General features: G+C 36.1%; 1 protein-coding gene across 2 annotated transcripts in view; it reads right to left on the reverse strand.

Moving 5' to 3' along the window:
- LOC145666244 (uncharacterized) overlaps positions 1-20,966 on the reverse strand; it is an 80,746-nt gene that overhangs the window by 36,968 nt on the left and 22,812 nt on the right. The window contains exon 1 of one of the 2 annotated variants that reach the window (XM_081733311.1): positions 7,171-7,314. The exons of the other annotated variant lie outside the window; for it this stretch is intronic. The gene's annotated coding sequence lies outside the window, so the exon portion shown is untranslated. Of the gene's footprint in view, positions 1-7,170; positions 7,315-20,966 lie in introns of those variants that run through there. 2 annotated transcript variants of the gene reach the window in all.

Below are 20,966 nucleotides of genomic sequence, written 5' to 3' on the forward strand. Positions count from 1 at the left end.
TGGGGTCTCAATACAAAACTTCTGCTGCTCACATACAAAGTCTTTGTACGCTCAACAATCAAGTACAGTCATCTCAAATAATTATCAGTAGCTCCAACGTTGTATGATTGCCTGAAAGTTCTCGAAAGACACGCCTTACACCTACTTTCTTTCTTTCGATATTCTCACTGGTGAAATATATCGTCATGCACAATTTCCAACCATTTTACCACACCTTTACCATCTACGCCAACGCTATATCCAAACACGCATAGATCTAACGCATCCAATTGTGCATGAACTTTTAGACGAAGTTCCAGTTTTACCACGCTATACTTACCCACCATTGGATCATCTCGCTATACGAACGCACCGATGCCATAGACCGATATAATCCAGACCGCCGTATCTACTATCGCAATTCATATATATATATATTGCACATAACCTCAGTGTACTACTGCACACGTCATGTATTAAAGAAGCACTTTATCACCGTATTAAATTTGCAACCATTCTACACATTTAACGCCCCATAAACTTGAAAATATCTCTCGCCACAGAGAAAGTACGTACTGCCTTCTACAGCCCGTCCATCCTCAGATGGGAATGAAATTCTTGTTTAAAAAATGCAAACACTATAATATGTAAATTAAGTTGTATTAACTACATAAAATGTATATTTACCATGTGACGCATCTGTGTACAGATTCTAGAAGATATATACTATATTTATTTTATCAAGCATTTAAAACATGCATGACGCGCGTGTGTACAGACTCATACTAATAACAGACAGCAACAAAGTCTCTTTGCAAATCCATATTTTTCAGGTAAATACGATGACCAGGTGAGTACATGGACCAAGAAGACGATTTTTGCATGCCAAAATAACATACTTCTCACTGACAATACACTCCTCATACGGACAACTTGACAGATTATCATATTGACTACATAGTAACAATTACGTTTACATGGATTTTGACACTTCTATCTAGTTTGGTTTTGCCATGTAAATTGCCTTCGCATGCAGTATGAGCGATTTTTTTTTCATGGTAAATCCAGAGTTTTGTCCTTTTATCAAAGCTACGAAGCTAGAAATTTTCTCGCGCTTCATAGCGTCTTCTTTACCGTTCTTTTCTTTCTATCTTACACTTTCTAAAAACAAATTCGTGTGTAAATTATATGTATAGATAGGAAATGCTGTACAAACTTTAGGCTACTAACAGTATGGAGGAAAGTTATGTAGAATGTTGATTGATATCTTATTCATAGCCAGGACACGGACTTTCCTGAGGGGTCCCTTTTCTAATTTTCTGTTTCAAGCGTGAAAATCATCACGGATGAACTCCACAACCAGATAATATAGTACAGCAACGTACTTCGCATCCAATCTGACAGAGGACCACTTTCCCTAGACTCTTCACAATGGAACCGAAGCAGGTGAACGAGATAATTGGGAGTTTAATACAACTATCTGTAAAATTTACACGCGAATTTATCCTGGATGCACGAACTGTAGGGGAGACCGGGGTATTCACGAACACTTAAGCTTTGATTATAAATAACTCTTTTGCTTTAGCAGATACAATTAAGATTTCTAGTGTATAGAAAATTTGGAGTTTTTCTTGTTTTTTACTAAAGTGCAAAGGAAAGTCAAAAGGAGCATTTTTCAACAAATCACTGAGATATTTTAAAAATGTACTTATGTTCGGGATTGCTCCAGTGGTCGGGTTAATCCCGAACATACTGTTTACTTCAAACTTTCCTTTACGAAAGAACCGAAATACATTAAAATTATATGGTAATTTAGTAATTAAATCTTTAATAAGAATTATAATTACAAACATAACTAATAAATATAGCAAATAATAAGTATAGCAAACTATTGTAATTAATAAAGCTAATAACGCTTATTAGCAAGACATGATCTATTTACCAAACCAATTTCATTAACTTATTAATTACTTTTCAATAAAAAAATAACTTATTTAAACATTTTTGATAATTTATTTCACATCACAGGGCAATCCCAAACACTCCGGGGTAATGACAAACATTCTGTCTGGCATTTCCCCATGAGATGCAATTTTATTGTTATAGTTGAAACTAATTTTTGACTGCATTCAGGCTAGTAAGATTACAAAGAACTAATGCTATAAGAACCAAGGCTATATATTCCAAATGTAGGGGAATATATAGCCTTATTTGTAACAATATAGATAAGATAAGAGCAACTTATCTTGACCAGATTGTTGAATCAACTTTACAAGTGAATCGGCAAAAACAACAAAACGTCTTCTTTCTGGCAATCCATTCAACTGACTGTCACCAAATGTATGCTACACTTTTCTAGGTCTTTCCGCTAGCGTGGAGCAGAATCGTCTGTTATCTAACTAGCTTCCTTGAGCGTAAACTTGGGTGTTCGGTATTCCCTCAGTGTTCGCGAATACCCCGGTTTCCTCTACATGCAGTATGAGACCGACCCGACCCGACCCGTGAACCGAATTGACTAACCAGACCCGATGACCCAACATGACCCGACCCGACAACCGGACCAGAGCTGACCCGATTGACCCGACTCGACAACCGAACCCGAATAACCCGACCCGACTGACCCGACCCAAGTCGGGTCAACCCGACCGGTTTGAGAGCACTACGGTCACGACACTGGGTGAACGCCAAAATGCACTCCAATTGGGATTAAACCCGGGCCACGTGTACCGAAGTCTTACACGTTAACCACTAGCTAGATCAAGCGGGGGATTTGTATATGCATCTTAGAGAATATTTGACACTTTTGAGGTTTTGTTATTTCTTTTTATAACTGATACCAATGTCCGATGTGGGAGAAATTTTTTTTTCTTGCTTTAGTTCTATGTGACGAAATTTTTCTTCAATGTCAGTGTTCTCAGCTGCTCGGAAGGCAGGGGGTCTTCTTGGAAGGCAGTAGCAAGAGTCTCTTGGCGGAGACAAAACGAAATTGTTTAACTACAATGATAAGGGTTGAGGAAACGGGAGAACACCTATGATTATTTTTCCAACCCTTCAACTTTCATTCCAAAATAGGTTCTTGTGATTCCGGGACCCGCGCCCCTTTGATTTTTCTTTCTCGGTAATTAAAACGTATTTTACAGTATATATATTTGCAAGTAAGAAGATATATAGGGTCTAATATGAATTTTGTAATTTAAAATTTAAAAATACAGTATGATAATTAATTATAAAGTACTAATTTTATTTAATCAATTTCAACCCAACAAATGAAATTCAAACAATTCGCACCCTGGGTCTTGGTCATCAATACTGCGTCTTAATACTTGTCTTGCACAGTCAAGTCTTGGTCCTGCATTTCGTAGTCTTGGTGGTCTTTCATGCTATACAAGATCCAAGAATGCTCGCCTCATCGGTACAAATGAAGACCAAGTGTGATTTTGATTATGGTATTTCATACTATACGGAAAGCAAGAAAATATGCTCATCGCTACTTAGTGATCACCAAAACAAGGCCAAGAGCAAGATTAATATGCACTTCGTCTTGCATATCCAATCTTTATCTTGTTCTTGTATCGATGTCCTTGGGCTTGGTGAAATAAAATGAAATATTCAGTTTAAGGTCCCTCGATTCTGCACCGAGGCTAAGGGAGATGGTGACCATGAAAAATGAATGAAATGGTGGAATGAAGAAAGTGGTAGGAAATAGGAGAACACCGAGAAAACCCACTACACGGCGTTTCTCCACCACAAAGCCCACTTAGCACAAGCTGGGATCGAACCATGCATACCATGCACCAGAGATGAATTCTCTACCACTGAGCCACCGCGTCCTCGCTTGGGCTTGGTCATCCATATCCAATCTTTCTTTTGGCCTTTCTTAAACAACTTCTAGTTTTGTTCTAAATCCAGACTCCATATTGGCGTAGATATTAATATTACAGTCGATTGGTAAAATCAATCTTCCACATTTAAAAATTAAAGTACAAACAAGTACAAAAATAAGCATTTACCATAAAAGCACTACATGCAAGAGTTCAAAATAGATTTATGGTTTCTATAAAATCAATTGAAAATTGCTATTTTTAATTAGGCAGCTAGTGAAAAGCAGCAGCTTTCGACTCCAGCCGAGTTTAAGCTCAACCTAAACTCAGTTGACCAAAGTGAACTGACCCGAGTGATCCGACCCGATAACCCGACCCGACAACCCGACCCGAGCTGACGCGACTGACCCGACAACCCGACCCGAGCTAATCCGACTGACCCGACCCGACTCGTTTGAGAGCACTACCTACAAGGCAAAACCAACATGCAGCACAACCAGACCAACATCCTGCAAAAATTGTTACTATTGTGAACTACCTGTGCACTAACCCACCAATTTGTTGCTGCTGTGGGAACATCACGAGCAACAACGCATTAAAGCAATTGACAAATTCTTCTGTGGCACCTACAAAGAGCCTAGATACAGGACAGGAAACAGCAAATACCCTCTCCGCCCCAGGAAATCTTATGCGTACCACACACTACGAATCATAAAACCTCGAAAGAACAACTCTGGCCCTTTTGAGGATCAAACCCACCCCACCAAGAGAGACCAAGAAGGAAAGGAACAAGAAACAACTACTGCCAACTTAGAACAATCAACAACAGCTACTAAACCAGTGTATCAAATCATGCAAACAATCGATCAAATCACCCCAATCCATTAAGAAATGGGTAACAACCATTGACTCTAGCAATCATTGACTCATCATGATCATTGACTCGAGCAAGCAAAGAACACTATCACAGACCATAAAAATAACAACATAAACCACACTAAAGCACATCTCAACATACTTCCACCCAGGGAGATATATAGACTATATATCCTATTCAAAGATCAGCCCCAACAAAAAGACGTTGAACCTACTGCAGCGTACAGCGTGACGTCTCAACATGTCATAACCGCTTGAATGGTTAAATGGTCTCTGAATAGAGATGCAAGGGCTCGGAAAAAAACCGGCTTTTTTGGAAAAAAACTCGTTTTTTTCTGCTTTGCTTTTTTGCTTGGGAAATTTTGGGCTTTTTTCAAAATACTGCTTTAAATTGATAAAACAGACTTTGTATCGCTTCTCTATAACACAAAAAATCATTTAATTAGTGGTTGATGCTGATAATAATATAAAACATCGAAAATAAACTATGAATTTCGAAAAAATATTTCAAACAATTTTTCTTCAACATTCTTTGCATTATGAATTCCACAGGATTAACCAATGTATATAATAAGAATTTTTTAACCTCCTATATACAAAAGTAAGCAGAGTTGGCAAGAACCGTGGTTGTTTTTGAAAATGCCAAAAACCCGTTTTTTGGGGGATGTTTAAACTAGGCTTTTTTGGTTTAAACCAGGCTTTTTTGACTTAGATTTTTTGCTTTATGTATTTATATTACATATTCACAGAAATAAGTTTGCTTCGCCTTGATGTTATTATGCAACAGCGGGGTTATGCCGGAAGAACTCCCATAAGCTTAAAGACGTGCGGTCAGTAAATTTCTTAAGTTGAGAATCTCCCGCCCTAGCCATTGGGAAAATCCCGTCATTACTTGAAATGTAAGACAATAACGGGAAAATCCTGTTATTGCTTTGCATGTAGAATTTAAAGGTCAACGTACCATAATCAGTACGCTAAAACTGAGGTATTAAATTACAAATTTAGTACCGGTACGTAGATATCATTGAAAGTCCAATCCAAGCTAATGTTGGAAGCTACGTAGGCAATCGATAAATTTTGCCAATTTCTATCAATATATTTAAGCAATCTTGGCTTCTTTATAAAACAACACGCATTTAGGCATGCAGAAATATACAATTTGGTTTGTTTCGTATATTTAGGCTTAACATCCTTACGAAATACCGAGGTTATCAAGGAGAAGACTCGCTTAAACTGACATCCGAACCGCTACTTGGGTTACGCATGAAAGAAGGTTTGTGGGTCGACCGAGAATTGAACATGGGACACCTTGATTAAAAGGTGAAAGGGTCGAATTTCTTTTCTTTGTTCCATCTGTGAATGTAGAAATAGTGCGTATACTGTGAGTTGGCCGACTTCCTTTCTTATTGTTTTTAAATAGTTATTATTACTAATTACCAGCAGTGACGGTTTTGCGAAGGTTAGGGGGGCGGTCTTTCGCACTGAAGCCCGTTCCCCAAAGTTACGGAATGTCTGCAACAAACGAAATATCTATTATTTATGCCTTTACTCATAAACTTTAAGCTCCCGTCAAATAAAAATTACGAATGTTAAAAAAAACTAAACATTAGTAAGAAATCCTTCCAAAAATACTTTTCTAAATCCGCCACTGATTCTCAGTATAAAATTATTTTTAAAGTTGTATCCGGAAGATTATTGCTAAACATATAAACGAAACGAAATATTAGTTATGCCAGTACTCATAAACTTCAAGCACTTCCCAAATAAAATTAGGACTTTTTAGGAAACGAAACAATCAGAAAAACCCCTCCTAAAGTACTTTTCTAAATCCGCTACGGATTATTTGTATAAATTGGTATTCAAGGTTGTGTCCGGAAAATTATTGCTAAATCACTTCACAGCTACAGTATAACAGATATGTGGAAGTACGGTTTGACGGATATATTGAAAAACGTACGCTTTGACGGATAAATAGGAAAGCGGGCAAGTTTAACTTTTGCGCTAGAAGCTAGAGTACTAAAAGCTCTTAGAAATGAAACGCGGATGACAAACTAAAGAAGAAGAAAAATCTCGATAACTCAAAAGTTAAAATAAAGTTAAATAGCCTCTAAAATTACCCTCAAATACTACATTCTTCATGTTAGCTTTAATTCGTAAAACATGTGCTCCATCCATCTTGATGGTGAATTTCAGAGCGAAATATCACATTCAGGTCATGAAATTCTTATCTAACTATAGAATATACTATAAGAAAGCTATTTAGATAGAAAAATCATCAAGTTGAAAAAAGCCAAAATTTCCAAAATTCTCGTTTTTTTCCCAAAAAAGCCGGCTTTTTATGTGAAAAAAACCATCGATTCAAAAAAGCCGGCTTTTTTGCATCTCTATCTCTGAATATACCCCGGAACCAGTGTGCTGTCCTTATATCCAGCTTTGGTAAATGTTACGCATGTTTCTATAATAGGCCTACATATTTCAAATAAAAAGTACTTACCTAGCTCACAGAATACACTTTTCATATAAATAACACAAAAAAATTAGTACCGGGACTACCCCAGCTTGAACATTTCATAATTAATCATTAATCTGTTTCTTAGTTAACTGATGATTCGAATTTTGAAATAATAAATTGATCAAATATTATTTTAACGGTTGTCTAAATAGTTGTTACCCTAATTGTTGTTCCAGTTTTTAAATTAAGGTTTATTCGTACATACACAATGCTTTATATTAGCTGATTAGTTATTTGATAAGTTGTAGTGTTTGCATTATTCTCTCATGAAATAAGAAATATATAATAAAATTTATATATTTTTTCCTCTTTCGAAATGTTGCAATAAAATTATTAGCTCAGAATATTTTATTTGCACACCTTTTTATCTTTAAAATGTTGATTTAGGTTTCTATCCGTTAATAAGTGTATAACAAAAGAAAAATCTATGTAGTATTCATGTTAACATGCCGCAAGTTTAATAGATAAGACAATAAACCACAATAAAATGTTCCACGTATAGTAGAACTACAAACTAAACTGACTTTTCGCATCTCGCAGTGAAACTACCAAAAGCGCGTTAGAGCCACGTGCGGACTGTCAATGAATTAAATGTTGCCACCTTATAAAGGGTGATCCGCTATCATCAAGATGCTCAAGATTGACCTACTCATCCATTAAATAATATCACCCGCTCTTTAAGGAAAAAAGTTGGTTTTGTTTGTATGACATCACACATTCAAAGTGATTACCTTTAACAGCCAGACACATACCACATCGACAAAAGGCTGTTTGAACAACGTCTGTCAGTATGTTGGTGGAGATTACTGCACTTAGGCTATATACCACTGTAAGTATTTTTTTCACGAGGGTCCCCAGTATAGCAAGCTGATTTATTGCGTTACAGGACATCCTTCAAGATTTTCCAGAGGTAAAAGTTTAGACTTGTTAAAGCTTGAAATACCACTTTAGAATGGACTCCCATTTCTCAACTACCAAGCGTGCATCGGCCATTTTGTTTCACTGTAATAATACGTCATATGTACTTTACGTGTTACAGTCATAAGAATACCAAGATCTGTTGAAGAAACTCCACACTACATTTTGTAATGATAATTCACTTTAAGTTTGAATACAATACAAGAAGAAATTATTTTACATACTCTGCACTACTACCAGATGAACAATGTTGCCAACGCAGCATAAATTTACATTATTTTAAAATGGCACTACCTCAGATTGTTATATATACGTAATTCAAAACTGTGTTGCAAAGAGCGCTACAGTATCATAAACATTTTTTTAGAGACCTCTACCACAGTAATAACGCAAGTGAGACAAAAGGGACAATGCACGTCCAAAGTATCTTGGTGTTACATGCTATGATCACGATATGACTATTTCAAATGAAGGAACACAGTTAGAAAGGATTCAAAATTTAACATTATTTTTTTCTTTTTAAGGGTTTATTTCGAACAAGTGCTTATATAAGTATCATATATAAAGTCTTATATGCACTGTAAAAAATAAAACATTATTTAAACACTTTTAGAACAGTTTTTAAGGAGAAAATTCTTTAAATAGTGTTTAAAAAGTGTGCTTTGCGTCTTCAAAAAGCGTTAATTCTTAAAAACAGTCTCTCGTGTGATATATTTAAAACACTTCTTCTTGGCAAACACTTTGAAAACAAAGTTATGTCACATTCTGCAAACACATTTGGGACATACTTGGGAAAATCAGTATCTAAAAGAGAGTGAATATGTGTCATCCGGGGGTGTTCAAAGAGAGAGTCGGTAATGTATAAAGTATCCTAACTGTGTCTAAAAGTCGTTTCGAAATATTTCGTAGTTTCCAATAAACGAAAAGAAATATATAGTGCTTTTTAAAGCATTTTGGTATCTCAAACCATTCAAGAGATTCGAAAAAGTATGTGCAGACATTGCTATACTGCCTAAAATAACGTCTTAGTGGAAAATGTGTGAAATTATTTTTGCTTTCCTTTTATAGTACTACAAGAATAGCTTTTGGTAATTATAATTACAAGAAGTTCTCGCAATTACATAATATTAAGCAGCATTGTAAATTGTACCAATGTTTATTGATGCGAATTTGTTTGTACAGTACACATTTAAAAGATAGATCAGGCAATAATGAGAGTCAACAAATATTTATTTCTTACAACTAGATTTGAGTTTACAGCTTTTATTCTAAATAATGGATCATGTTTTAAAATTTCCCATTACATAGCTATTTAGTTCAAAATATTTTATTAAAAGTTCCCAGTGTTAGAACAAAGACAAGAAATAACATACAGATGGTAATCAAAATAATGAAAACACTGGGAGAAAACGCCCGCTTAATACGGCATGAGACTGCCTTTTCTACCTACAGTGCAACTATGATTCGTCATGGAGTGGAGCAATACTATATCACTTCTTATGCACTGCAGCTCTTAGATCTGTTGTCGAGGATGGAGGATAATGGTCCCTAGATCTGATCACAGGTGTTCAATGATGTTCAAGTCTGGAAATTGGGATGGCAATAGAATTGTAGTTCATTTCGATGTTAATGAAACTGCATATCAACAGCTCCAGCAGTATGAATTGGCACATTTTCATCTTGGAAATTGCTTTATTGGCTGGAAACAACATCCGGACCGTAGGATAAATGGTAATGTTCCACTTCTTGTCACACGAATCAGAGCATTACATTTTGCTTAAGTAATTAATATGTTCTCGTTTCAATTTAAATTCTTTTATGTATTACTTGATTGAAGTTGATACTTTTTAATTTATTTTATAAATATAAAATAGTTTAGATGGTGATAGAATCAAAATCAATTGTAGGACAGAAACGGTACACAACATATGAACATTCCTAAAAAATAGCAGAAAAGATACAAAACATTACACTCGATACAATATTTAATGCTTTTGTAACGGGCTGTTATACAAAAGAAGATTGTGATTTAAAATATACAGGGTGGCCATAAAGTCCCGTTACCCCTCGATCAGTCAAAGAGACGCAGCATGATGAGGCACCTGCGCATTATGACCTCGCCGTACGTGAATATTTCACGGGAGTCTTTCCTGGGCGTTGGATTGGTCGTGGTAGTCCGGATCTGCCCGCACCACAAAGTCCAGACCTCACCACCTGTGATAATGCGCGATGATGGTTCATAAAGGGCATCTTTACACAAAATCGTCACGATACCACTGCCGAATTGACAGAAACTGTGAAACAAGCTTTCACTTAAGTTACACCTGCAATGCTCCGCAAAATGTCACACAGAACCTGACGGCGTATTATGCTTTGTCATGAGAATAGTGGTCAACAGATGGACACTTAATGTTTCGTATCTAAATAATGCTTCTCGAAAGCATTGTTGTTCATGTCATTCAGCTCCTTCCCTGTAGTTATTTACGTACGTTTAGTGGTTTATGTTACTTTTTTCAGAGGTAACGGGACTTTGTGGCCACCTTGTAGTAATTCGTCTCGCTTTAGGGTATTTAAAGTAATTGTAGATAAGAAACTCTTTTATTTCTCCATTGTAGATGTCTTCGCTACGAAGAAGAACATTTGAGGGAATAAAGAGAGAAAAGGCTGCACTTCTCGTTAACAAGATAACCTCTAAATGATAAATGCTTAAGTTATTGATTTTGTAGTTTGAAGTGGTGAATTTGGAAAAGGATATTTAAGCTAATCAGATAGAGAGTAATTCTTCCTTTTCCTTATGAATCTTCCGTTCCAGGAAATCTTACTATGTAGCATGAAACACCTGTGAGTTTGGTTTGGCTTAAAAACAAAATTCAAAGTACATCATCAAAACAACGTAATTGCTGTTTGCTAAACTAACTTAAATTAGTATTTCCTTATGTGCACATTGCTGTTGCTTGTGGTATAAGTAAAAGAACTGATATTTTACAGACTGATATTACATAGGGAAACTAATTAACTGCTAGTCTTTCGTACTCATCAATGGATTTCTGTTATTAAGTCTAACATGAGAAAAATCACTTGTCGAGAACAATACCTCAAACTAAGAATGAATGCATCTGAAGTTAAAAGAGAACCTACGGTAATACAAAGATATTATACAGGGTGTTTCAAAACAACACCGACAATATTTGAGAAATGATTCCTGACACCAAGATAAGACAAAAAGTATAGACCAACCTGGGTGCATAAATGTTTCCTTTCGGAGTTATAGGCTGCCAAAAACAAAAAAAAAAAAAAAAAAAAAAAAAAAGAAAAAAAGAAAAAAAAAAGAACTTTAAAGATCCATAGCTCCAAAACTATGGGACCTACCGCATTCGGATCAAGACTTCACTTAGAAACTATGTGCCCTATCCAAATATCCAAGTTTCAGAATCCTTCGGTACTTCCGTAACAAAGATAGTTGGTGAATACTTCAAATTATATGCTCATAGCCAAACTCCATCCATAAAAAATTTTTCGTGAGTACCTTAGGATTCTGAAACATGGAAATTTTGGATAGTGCACATGTTAGTTCCTAAGTGAAGTTTTGACCTGATTACGGTATGTACCATAATTTTGGAGCTATAGATCTTTAAAGTTCAATTTTTCATGTTTTCGGCAGCCTATAACTCCGAAAGGAAGCACTCTGGTTGGTCTATACTTTTTGTCTTATCTTAGTATCAGGAATCACCTCCCAAACGTTGTCGGTGTTGTTTTGAAACATCCTATATATGTACGAAGAAATAATTACATTAAGAAGAAGTAAATAGAATATATATGAAGTTAATTGAATGCGTAAATGAATTAATTAAAGACAATATAAAGAAATGGTTGTTAAAAGTAAAAATACGATATTTAAAAGAAACAAAGTTGGGGTCGTCTCTTTGGCAAATGACATCACTTACCTGTAATTCTATTTTCGCAAACTTGACCATTGTTAGCTGCTAACTCCATCTGGAAGTAAAGAGGGAATTATCAGTAAGGTAAGATAATCTTGAATTATATTGGCTAAGCGTGAAATACTATGGAATACTACTACTACTAATTTGTCTACAGAGCCGGACTTAAGCCAATTGGACCGATCTATTCCAATTGGATCACGCGCTAGATCCTAATCTACTCGCGGCTTGTCAAATACGCTCAAGAACATATCGATTTTCTTTAGTATCCGCCGTGACTGTAGCATCTGGAGAAAAGAGTTTTCCCAAGTTAAAACTGATCAAAACTTAGTTGAGATCATTAATTTAACGAGAACGTCTGAATAATTAGGCGATTTTGTCCATTGAGTCTGAAATTAGCAGGAGTTTGAACTTAGAAAAAATTCAAGGCACAAGCATCCGCTGGCAAAGTGATGCTGAGGGTATTCTAGGACAGAGACGGGGTGATATACATTGATTTTCCAGAACGCGGGGCCGCAATCAATGCGGTGTACTACAGCAATCTCCTTCAGACCAAAGTCAAAGAGGTTTTGAGAAAGAAACGGTCACAGACGGTGAAGAATGACATAATCATCCTGCATTACAACGCGCGCCCTCATACGGCTACAACAACACTCACAGAGATCACCAAACTTGGATGGGAGGTCCTAGACCATCCTCCGTATAGCCACGAAGTATCGCCTGTGACTTCCTTCTTTTTGATCCCGTCAAGGAGCATTTGGGAGGACAATAATTTTACAACGACGACGGAGTCAAGACAAGTGTGCTGAAATGGCTGAAAGATCGTCCCAAAGAATTCTATTCCTCAGGAATACGGGCACTCCCACACCGATGGAACAAGTGTGTGCGTGTAGATGGTGAGTACCTTGAAAAAGAACAGTACCTAGGTAATTGATTCGCATGTTGTTTTCTCTGGGAGAGAAAGAGAGAGAAATAGTTCACAATAGAATGGACAACAGTCAAAATATGTCCTTGAAATTCGTGAGAACCAATAGTCCAAACACATGTAGTCTACATTTTAATATAAAATACATGTAAGCCTACAAGATTAAAAAAAATATATATATATATATATATTTATTTTTGCTTAGAACAAATGAAAACTAAACTGCACTGTTAGAAGTAAATTATAGTTTTTGAATTTCTAAGAATTACGTAACACTCATAAACTATAAATGAGTCATTTTATTATTTTATTTTCTTATGGGAAAGTTATTTTTCTTGCTTTTTCTCTGAAAGACTTTTAGAGTTTTGTCTAAGTTTAAACATCTGCTAATTTCAGATTCAATGGACAAAATTGCCAAATTGTTCAAATGTTCTCGTTGCATTGATGATCTCAACTGACTTTGATCAGTTTTAACTTGGAAAAACTCCTTTCTACAGATGCTACAGTTACCGGAAATGTATATTTACAGTGCGTTTTTTTTAAATTTTTAGAACGGGTAGATTTCATTCAGTCATAACATCTAAAAATTGTTTAATTTTAATGCGGTTTGATGCAAATAACGTAAGAATGCTGGAAATATGGAAATAACTTACCTTTAAAACAGATGTTGGAAATAATCTCTATTTTCCTTTAGGCATAGTCGAACTCGTCGCTCCATGTTCGCTGCAATAGTCCTCAATGTATCCTGATGATGTTTATAATGCCTTTTGTGATGTTAGGTAGGAAGTATTTTTCTAGTATTCGTGAGTCGCTACGGTACACGCTACTCTTTAGATAACCTCATATGAAGTAATCTGGGGACCAAGATCAGGAGACCTCGAGGGCCACAATTTCTTAAATTTATCCGATCACCAAAGTAAGTGCTGATCAGGGCCATACTTAAATGAGACATGGTATGACCTCATTGTGTAGATAATAACCTTTTAATAGTTTTCAATGTCGCCCACTTTTTGGACAGATTCATTGAAAATGTCTATATAATGAGCTGTATTCACTGTTTCCTAAAAAAAAAAAAAAAGTTCCATTATTCGTGTTGCGGACAGACTACACCACACTCCAATTTTGAGGGCATGGAGAGGTACCTCAATTTGCTGACGTGGATTTTATGATGTCTACATTCGTATATTTTGAGAGTTCATGTAGCCAGACAAGTGGAACCAAGCTTCGTCTATAAATCATGTGATTTACAAAATGTGTGGGATACGTGTAATGAATGGAAGGAATCATTGCATTGACAAGAGAGAACCCGTTTATTCCGATCTGGATAACGCTATTCCTAAACAGCAGTTACTTTGTGAGGCCATGATCTGCTGCCTTACCAGTTTTCTGGTACATCGAGTAGTTGTATCCCGTCGCCTGGGATAAAGGCCGGAGAGATTTTTTGGTGACATAAGACGAGCCGCGACATCAGCAACAACACTTTCATGTCGTGTTGTTACCTCTTTCACTAAAAAGCGACCCAGTCGTCTCCAGTCGCGCAAGCCAATATTGTATCCCATTTAGGTGCACGTACACCATATTCCCACTCAGGGCCGGTCTTATGTGGTGCGGGGCCCGATTAGAAACATTTTGCGGGGCCCTAGGTTTAGAACTGACTTTCACCAAGGCCTGTATTTTGCGTTGTTCCTGCTGATCTAGTGGTTAGCGACATCCTGAACACAATGATAAGTTTATCCCCGGAATACCCTGCATGTTTACTAGTAAGCTTGATTAAGAAAGTGATTAACGACAAAGACAATTTCGAAACACTTTCCCGTTTCTATGTTGTGGAGTCCTCTTTTCAGGAGGAACTAACAGTAATCTCTCATCATGGGCTGGTCTCATTTTCCTTTATAACGTTTTTCCATCTGCAAAATGTTTTGGTGAAAACGCTCACCCTGTTCATTGCCAAGAACCACTAACTTTTCAGAGAAATAACTCAAATGTAAATGCAAACGGTGAACGAATTTTAAAGTATATATTTCATCCTTGTGCCTTGCAATTTTTCAAGAAGAGTCTTTACCATGGTATTGCAGTATTTCATAATTTTCTCCTCTTACAAGTAAACCTATCGATGTCGAAATCTAGTTTCTTGACCAAACTTGGCAGAGAAGTATGGAAAATCAAGAAACGAGCGTAAGCAAAATTAAAAGTGCTTCCGTTCATAAAGACGGCTGTAGTAGCCAAAAACTTGATTGATCAGAATTAGTCATAACAATGTTTCAAGTTTGAAAACTTCATTCTATTTGTAAGTAGAATGAAAAAATAGGGTAAAAGGATGAAAAACAAAAACACATTAAGCGACGCCGGGAGGAAGTAGACATCTATTTGAGGGTGTGCTTATAATGGCCGGCATCTTGAAGCCGGCCATCTTGTATCTAGCTCAACTTTTTGAAATGTAATATTTCAAATTGAGCTAGAATTTTCCTAGAAATATAATGGTAAAGTCTACGTTTCCATAAGGTTATATTTGTAAGACATAATGAAATGCACATTGATATGAACTCGTTGGTTCAAAGATTTCTTAACAGCTGTATCTTTTTGAAAATAATTCAAGTCAGGAAAACCTAATGTACGCTACTGAGAACATCGTAAGTAGCTACTTATGAACGGTATAATCAGCTTGAAATCGTTATCGACTGCAGACAAAATGGCACGTATTAATTACATGTATTAGGAGCAAAATTTAGTCATAGTGGCCACAACACACTTGTTTGCTCTGGGGCCTAATATGCTGTTAAAACGGCACTAGAGAGTAGAGTAGACGGCAGTAGCGCGGGGCCCGATTGGAAGTAATCGGTCCAATCGGCTTAAGGCCGACCCTGTTCCCACTGATATGCTCGTTACGTGGCAATGATGGAATCAGTATTACAGTACGTTCTCACTAAAAACATATGTCGTTCCAAAGTGTATGGTGTGGTAAACAAGATAGAACAATACGGACGTTAGAATTCAATTGAATACAAAGGAGAAATAATTTTAGTCCATTACATTCATATATTCAGCCCCTACATAATTTCAAAACTTCTTAAGCCTCTCAGTTCTAACTATATATACAGAAAAGTACGAGAATACATTGACAGTGATAGTTTCAACATCATAGCCCAACCTATTAGCAGATATCTATAAGCAATTGTGTAGAACGTGTACAGGGCAGCCTATCCCTTCAATGTTTTCATGCAATTTTGTCTTTAGTTTGGTAAATATGTTACATTAAACCACTAAAATTGGCGTTCGTATTACCTCCAAAAATTGCCATACCTTAACTTTTTTTTCGAGATCAAACATTCCAATAGTATTCAAACAAAATGTCCAAATTTTAAAACGTGAAGAATACGCAGGAAGAACGAAGAAAGCCAATTTTTATTTTATGGCTATACGTAGAACATCTGAGAGTACAGTTACGGTACAGTGTTGTCGGATTGCCGCTTTTGTTAGTTTCGTTCTGTTAGTTATTTCCAGTCGTTTTATATTTTCGTTATTATTGTTATCTTTGGATTCGATTAATTGTTCCCGTTCGTATTAGCTTACATAATGCTGTTATTTTTTGTCACTCATTGACGCTCAGGGACCTCATTTAGGGGGGGAAGGAGGGGCAATTGCCACCCAAGAGTTTGAGAAATATATATATATATATATATATAAATACTCTAATATATTGTCTATTAATATACTAGTACAAAACGTGAAAGTCTTATGTCGGTAGTGCTCTTGCCCCCCTCAAGCGAAGTTTGAAATGACGCCCCTGTTGACGCTACCTTCCAAAATTTAATAGCATTGGTGTAATTAGGGTAATTTGCTGGAGAGCCATGGCCCCTTACTTCTAGATTAAACATTGCAAGAACATTTTAGAAGATCTTGTTATAATAATGTTATGTCGTCTGAGTCCATCCTCCGTCCTCATTGTTAATCTTTTCAAATTATTTAGTTCCGCATTGTTAGTTCCACTCATGACTTTTTTGAACTTATACACCTTTAACACGCCCGAAAACTTGTGCACTAATTCCGAGTGTGAATTGATTAAAAAAAAAAAAAAAAAAACCCTCATGCAAATGGTAAAGGTGCCCACGATAGGGTACATGTCTAATAGACCTTTCGTACTAATTTGAGAACGCTCAATCCACCCAATTTTGAGATTATTTTTCTCGAGACCCTAGAGAGGGACATGTTAAGAAAATAGCTATATTGGATTGAGCGTCTTGAAATTAGTAGAAAAGGAGGACTTTGAAATTTATCCAAGCAGGTCTTATTTCATTTATTTATATTTATTTAACCATTGGAATGGGCTATAGTTTTTTTTAAATGACCGAAACCAGCGATTATATGAACTGTTCCGGTTGCCAATTATGTAAATTGTGATATGAAATGCTCGGCAACTTTTCTGTTGCCGTCGCCAGTGAGCGAGGGTATGGCAACAAAACTGTTTTGTCTCCGTAAGGCCTACCGCTCACTGGCGACAAAATAGTTGCGCAACTATCTCGTCGCTGTCGCCTGCAGTCAGCAACTTTACGGAGACAAAACAGTTTTGTTGCCATACCCTCGCTCACTGGCGACGGCAACAGAAAAGTTGCCGAGCATTTCATATCACAATTTACATAATTGGCAACCGGAACAGTTCATATAATCGCTGGTTTCGGTCATTTAAAAAAAAACTATAGCCCATTCCAATGGTTAAATAAATATAAATAAATGAAATAAGACCTGCTTGGATAAATTTCAAAGTCCTCCTTTTCTACTAATTTCAAGACGCTCAATCCAATAGAACTATTTTCTTAACATGTCCCTCTCTGGGGTCTCGAGGAAAATAATCTCAAAATTGGGTGGATTGAGAGTTCTCAAATTAGTACGAAAGGTCTATTAGACATGTACCCTATCGTGGGCACCTTTACCATTTGCATGAGTTTTTTTTTTTAATCAATTCACACTCGGAATTAGTGCACAAGTTTTCGGGCGTGTTAAAGGTGTATAAGTTCAAAAAAGTCATGAGTGGAACTAACAATGCGGAACTAAATAATTTGAAAAGATTAACAATGAGGACGGAGGATGGACTCAGACGACATAACATTATTATAACAAGATCTTCTAAAATGTTCTTGCAATGTTTAGTCTAGAAGTAAGGGGCCATGGCTCTCCAGCAAATTACCCTAATTACACCAATGCTATTAAATTTTGGAAGGTAGCATCAACAGGGGCGTCATTTCAAACTTCGCTTGAGGGGGGCAAGAACACTACCGACATAAGACTTTCACGTTTTGTACTGGTATATTAATAGACAATAGATTAGAGTATATATATATATATATATATATATATATATATATATATATATATATCAAACTCTTGGGTGGCAATTGCCCCCTCCTGTCCCCCCTAAATGACGTCCCTGAGCGTCAATGAGTGACAAAAAATAACAGCATTATGTAAGCTAATACGAACGGGAACAATTAATCGAATCCAAAGATAACAATAATAACGAAAATATAAAACGACTGGAAATAACTAACAGAACTAAACAAACAAAAGCGGCAATCCGACAACACTGTACCGTAACTGTACTCTCAGATGTTCTATGTATAGCCATAAAATAAAAATTGGCTTTCTTCGTTCTTCCTGCGTATTCTTCACGTTTTAAAATCGGCTACTTTTATACCGTACAGTTTTTATTTTTTATATTTGAAATGGAAAGAAAATTGATAATGATAATTTTATCTCTATTTTTCTACTTGTGGGAAATTAATGAAAGTAGTAGTGTGTAGTATGCCAGCGATATGTCATTATCAATTAATGTACACTCATGTCCAAAATGATAACCGTATATCTATAACTATTTTTGTAAGAATATAATTTGATAATGATTTTGCAGGATACTTTTAATGCTGATAGCTACTATGTGTATAATCGGGAAATGTATATTTGTGGTAATTTTCTTAGGAAAAGAATTATAAATACGAAAATTAGAATGAGTAAAACAAAATGTTGCTAAATGGACAAGAAAGTTTTATTTTCATTTTATTGTTCTTACTCTTTTGACATGAAATTTTCCACATACATGTCTTTGCTGATTATACACATACTAACATTATAAGAAATACCGAGCGAATACGTTATCAAGTTATATTCCTACAAAAAACATATTTATAGACATGCGACAATGATTTTGGACATGAGTGTACCTACCTGTGTTGTTTTTTCTTGGCTGGAAAGCTCATTCTAGTTTCTTACAACAGCAAAACACACTTCCTTCAACAATTTCTTCTTTATATATATATATATATATATATATATATATATATATATATATATATATATATATATATATATATATATATATATATATTTCTTTAGCGCTGGGCGTTTCTCTATTTCCTCAATTAATTTTTCATAGTCTTTATCACTAATTAAAGACATACTAGTCACTAATCAAAGCATGTGTTAGTTTCCTTTGCGAACACTTCTTTTCACGCGCTACACACGGAACGAACTTGTAGAAAACATTTATTTTTTACCTTTCTACTCGGCGGTACCTCGGCAACTTTTCTGTCGCCGTCGCCTCAGTGAGCGGACTCCCATAAGACTCAATGCATTTTTAGATGTTGCGCAACTGTTCCGTCGCCGAGCTGTTGCCCTGCTGTCGCCCTGCTTGGCGACACCTCGGCAACTTTTCTGTCGCCGTCGCCTCAGTGAGCGGACTCCCATAAGACTCAATGCATTTAGCCAGAGCAACAAGATAGTTGCCCGACAAAATGTTGCCAGTGAGCGGTAGGCCTAAAGTTGCTGGCTGCAGGCGACAGCGACGAGATAGTTGCGCAACTGTTTTGTCGCCAGTGAGCGATAGGCCTAATACGAGAAGCCACGGTACAACTTGACTGACATATCATTGACAGTCAGTGACAGTGTTAAGTGGCATAGCAGGTGAACAATTTTCATTAAGTTATTTTAGTTAGTTGAATGTTCACATAACTTGCGAGAGATACAGAGCAACTGAACTACAGACGAATCAAATTAATCAAATTGCATAATGTTGAAGCCTCTTGAGACACAAGCCTAAATTAGTCGTTTAAATGTAAAAATATTGATACAAATTCCCCTTTGTAAGTAATAATTTGGCAAGAATAGGGTAACTTCTCTTTGTAAATAATAATAATGATTTCTACTATATAGTTGTTTCCAAAAGCATTCTATAGGTTAACAAGGTTTCCGCTCCTAAATAGTATCTATATCTTGTTTAGAAAATGAATTACGTCGTTGAAATAAGCAAAGTAACAAAAAAAGATTAATACCTCATAATTTAATAATTACTAATACTGAGAAGGAAAAAGAAGTCCTTGAGAAAATGTTGGCAGTATACCATGGCAACATAACTCACTCACATCCACACAGAGAAAAATCCGTCCTCCGGACAGCGGTATATTGTACAAATATACGGTATCCTCTTGCTTACTATAGAAATCAGTACGGAGCATACGTTATCCGTATGCTACATAGGCACTGCCCCTAGATGTTACATCATGCCGTTGCAGGATGTCTGACATCTAACAATTTTCCGTATATCACATGCATATACCTATACTTATGTTACCTTTGTCAGCTATATGTTATATACGTCCATTTGTTTGAGAGATCCTGACCGCCTACATTGTTTCATACCGAAAGTACATATAGATGGAACACTTATACAGAAAGTATTATAATGCATTTTTAGTTATACGTCTGCTGTACGTTAAGAGCCTGCCTTACTAAAAATAATACAAAATTTACCATTTTTCTTTTGCTTGATTATTCATCAGTGAAAGGAGATAATGAAATGCAAGTCACCTCAATCACAGGTAATGCTATTCTACAACAGAAAATATGAACCTGAAGAATGTTCAGTGTTGCCATCCATAGAAATTACAGTGTTGCCAGAAAAAACAATTTCCCTAAAATCTAAGTTAAGGCAGCGAGTAGAGGAATGAACT

This window comes from Thermobia domestica, chromosome 1, assembly GCF_964235325.1.
Source record: "Thermobia domestica chromosome 1, izTheDome1.hap1.1, whole genome shotgun sequence".
NCBI lineage: Eukaryota > Metazoa > Arthropoda > Insecta > Zygentoma > Lepismatidae > Thermobia > Thermobia domestica.